Below are 4610 nucleotides of genomic sequence, written 5' to 3'. Positions count from 1 at the left end.
GACTGTAAAATTGAATTCTGAATAGTGCAGAACCCCAGTAGCTATAGAGCACTGAAACTGCTTTGCGATCTCTGTCTTCATGCACGCTGTTTGCACTTTGCTTTACTAACAGACAGATAATCAAGTGTATCCAAAACACAGGGACTGGGGAATGACTTTCCCACCAAGCTGGATATCCCTGCTTTATATCCTCTACTTCACTCTCATACAGTAGCTCCTATTTCTTTGGGTGACTGTCCCATTGTTTCTTTTACATCATTATCTGAGCATCAGCCAAAGAAAAACAGGGAAATAGGAAATGAGAGGGAAGTTGGAGATACCCCACATCTGCTTTTAGCTTTGTAGGTGTTTCAGGGGCGTCATGCACCAATTTTTTAAGGGGGCACAGTGCACAGCTCACAGAAATGTATACATGCACAGACATCAAACTAAATGTTATAGAGCTTTCAGTCTTTTCCATGACACTTACATTTCTAACAATCTGAGCCCCCCTGCCTTCGTGCAAAAACCTCCCAAAAAAGTGTTGACTAACTTTTGTATCAAATACTCAGAATCAGAATATAGACATATTGGCATCATCTATACATCTAAAATGGCATGTTTTGTTTATTTACGTTTTGTTTCATGACTTATTTAATTGTGTCATTTATGCATTTTGCACAACAACAACTGCATTGAAATTAATGTAATTTTAAATCCATAAAGTATATAAACAACGAAAATGACATAAGCAATAGTGAAAGATTTTCATGATTTTCAATAATGATTTAAAAAAATATGTTTAGATAAAATTATTAGTGGAACGGATTTTTGCATTAAATTTGACCTCATACATGTGAGCAGGTGTGATTCTGCGCCCCCGTGAACTCTGGTGAACTTTGGCATTGTACCAAGAAGATGAATCTAGAAATCTCTACTAATATAACGTCGAGACGGTCACATTTTAAAACATACATTTTCTACACATAGGAGGTTAACTGCACATTACCGTACTGGGGTTTGGAAATGTTGTGAGAGTTTCTTACACGTTTTAATTCCTCAGATAGCCAAATGCAGCACCAACAGCAAAGCTCGTGAGCGTGCACAGACGCTGATGCATTGCCTGCCGCCATACTAAAGTAATGTAACGTGATCACTATTGCTTATGACCACTCGGTTTGAATGGGCATGACGCCTCTGAGTGTTTGATTGGCAACAAAATACACTGTTATGGTCCTAAGCTGTAAGGCCTACTGAGGCGATACCCTTTCAAAAAGTACACACTTGGACCTAAATAGTTCATATTACAGTTTTTCTCAGTCGCTTTGGTACAATTCTCAGATCAGAATTGAAATTCTCAAAACTACTTGTTCATTTCTCACATCATTGTGTCACTTGTGCACATCAAAAAAGCAGTTTCTCATTTCTCTGAACAAGTTGCAAATGCTTTGGTACATCCATGCAAATGATTATGTACAATTCTCTGCTTTTTCCTACATTATCAGTTGCTTATGTCATGTTGATCAAAATGTATTATAATGGGTCTCTGTTGAATAGTCTCACTCCACACAACATTTAGGCATTAGTTCATAGTATAAGTCTTTACATGCAAAATGGTTGAACATGTTGTCAAAATACAGGGTATCATCAAACATATTTCTATACATTTCCATTAGACATTTTTTCTAAATATGTCCTGAATTGGTAAATTGCTCCCAGGTGAATCTTGACTTTCTCTAACAGACAGAAACATCCCCAGCAAGCAAAAACCGAGACGTTGAAATGACTGCTAACTATAGATCCAATATAGTCCGGCTATGAGTAACCCACTTCTACCCTAAATAACCTTGAATTTGGTTACATGCCATTTTTGCCAAAATAACTTGAAGATGTATGATATTCCAACATGTAAGCAAAGTGTGTTCAAGGTGTTTGCTTTCATTTCTTTTACATGTTCTAAAAGTATATGCATCATCTATTCTTGGGCTATATGGTTAGACATATTTTAGACATCTATCATGTTCACATTTCTACTTTTCTTTTTTTCCCCTTTTTATGTTATGCAGTGCTTGCAGTGCTGTCTTTATCTTTCTTTATGGCAATGACATGGTCTTTCAACGAATTACAGTACAAACAGTAAAAGCGTAAATGTAAATTTTGTCAAGTCTCTTGCAATCAAACTCACACATAACTTAGACTAAGGTGTAACTTACCATTTACAATACTTGTCTTCAAAACTTTAGCCATAGTTTACATCAGAACATCACTTCAGAGTAAACTGTTATATTGACAACATGACTAAACAATTTGACTGTCTTATCCGTACACAATGAAACAAGGACTTGTCATTCTGATGGCACTGACATGTTCATTGACACAGATATTTACTTTTGAGAGATGAACTAAGTATTTTGAGTAAAAGAGTGGCTTTTGCAGGTTATCCATGATGTTTTGCTATTTGTACAAATTGTTTTGAGAAATACACTTACTGTTTTGCAAATTGTGAGTATGATTCGAGAAATGTACCAAAGCGACTGAGAAAAACTGTAGTACCTTGGAGGTACATATTGGTGTATATAAAGATTGCATTTTAGTACCTTTAATGTATATATTGGTAACAAATGTATACATTTCTGTACCTAAATGGTACATATTTGGAACTTCTAAGGGGTAGTGGCCCAATGACAGCTATGGACTAATTTTCTGATAGATAGATAGATAGATAGATAGATAGATAGATAGATAGATAGATAGATAGATAGATAGATAGATAGATAGATAGATAGATAGATAGATAGATAGATAGATAGATAGATAGATAGATAGATAGATAGATAGATAGATAGATAGATAGATAGATAGATAGATAGTTGGGGTTCTGGAATAAAAGCTCAAAGCACGGACCGCCATGATCTGTGTCGTAGTTAGGAGGATTATCTCGCTTTTGGATTTAATATTGGTGAGTATTCTTTTTCCACTGCCAGAGAATGTGTATATCATAAATATGAATTAAGGCAAACACGTCCTGTAAATGTTCTGGAATCGCTCCTGTAAAGCGGACCTAGTAACATTGCCTCACAGGAGCGTTCCCAGGAATGTAAAATTCAATTTTGAATAGTGCACAACCCCAGTAGCTACAGTATAGAGCACTGAAATTGCTTTGTGATCGCTGCCCTTATGCACGCTGTTTGCACTTTGCTTTACTAACACACAGATAATCAGACAGAAGCCTCTCGGCCAATTTTACAGAAATTTTCTTGGATCAAAGTGCTGTGTGAATGAGGTTAAAGATAGATAGATGCATCAAATATACAAAAACCGCCAAGTTCAGTTGTGAAATGTGTCGCAGGTCATGGCAGTAAATATGTTTGCACTTGCAAAAATGTGCAAATATAAAAGGTTGCTAATATGGGTCATTTTTGACCGATCGGTGTAGAAATACAAAAAACGTATTTCTTTTAAAGATTCACCAAAGCTGTGATTGAAATAGCAGAGGGAATGAATATGGGTCATTTAAGACCTGTCTTGTCCATTAAGGGTAGTGACAAATAAATGATAAGGTAGTAAACATGGAAAGAAAGGATGTGTGCAAGTTCATTGAGGTATACCTGGAATTCTGAATGATTAAATTATTTCCTTCAAAGATATAGAAAATATAAACTCTGTCGGGTCACTTTAGACCAGTAATTCTCAAAGTGTGGTCCGCGGACCACTATTGGTCCGCCAAACCCCCAAAGTGGTCCGCCAAAAGATGACCTAAACTAGGCAAGTGTTTATACAATCGTCACTTATTTAAGTCGATATTTAATGCACTTGCAAAACTGTGATATCAGTTCTTGCCTTTCTGTTTTAATAACGTAAAAATGGATCGGTGGCTAAACCAAAGAGGAGTCAAAATAACTGAAAGCAGCTAAAATCCACAGATCTATTAGTTTTGTAATGTACTAGTTTTTGTTTCATGTGTAAAATCCCTGTAATTTCAGTGATTTTGGACATTAAGGGAAACATTTTTTTCAGCATTTTATTGTTACCATAGTTACAACCATAGACTTCATATACCCACCACCTCAGTTTTAAACGAAGGGCTCTTTGGAATGACATTAAGTGGGACATAGGCTGTTATAGTATGTTTTGCAGTTTTTTTCATATGTGCAGTTTGTTGTTCATATTAAGCTGTAACTCATTTCATATTTACTTGTTCAAATGAAATACATTTTGCATAATAATTTCTGAACATAGCATTGCATTTGTGTTTAAAAAATTAGTTTTTGACTTGAAACTGTTGCATATTAAACTTAAATTTTAAAATTTAGCTGATCCTTCCTATTTTGTTGTTTTTGGGGGAGTGTTAGAGTGGGATTCTGTTAGGTGGTCCTCAGAAAAAAATTGGAAGATAAAGTGGTCCTTGGGCTGAAAAAGTTTGAGAAACACTGCTTTAGACCCATGATGTGCATCAAAGGGTTAAATGAGACAAAGTATGCCCAGCGTTTTTGTTTGTTGCTGCATACAGAGAAACTGTGCTGCCTCGATAGATAAAATACTAAGCATTCATATATATTTTTATGTTTTTTTATAAAAGCCAAATAAGTTGATTTGAACTAAGCACCAGAGTAATTTTGCGCTAGCAATAT

This window comes from Misgurnus anguillicaudatus, chromosome 3 (genome assembly GCF_027580225.2).
Source record: "Misgurnus anguillicaudatus chromosome 3, ASM2758022v2, whole genome shotgun sequence".
NCBI classification, from domain to species: domain Eukaryota; kingdom Metazoa; phylum Chordata; class Actinopteri; order Cypriniformes; family Cobitidae; genus Misgurnus; species Misgurnus anguillicaudatus.
This window is presented reverse-complemented; position numbering follows the sequence as displayed.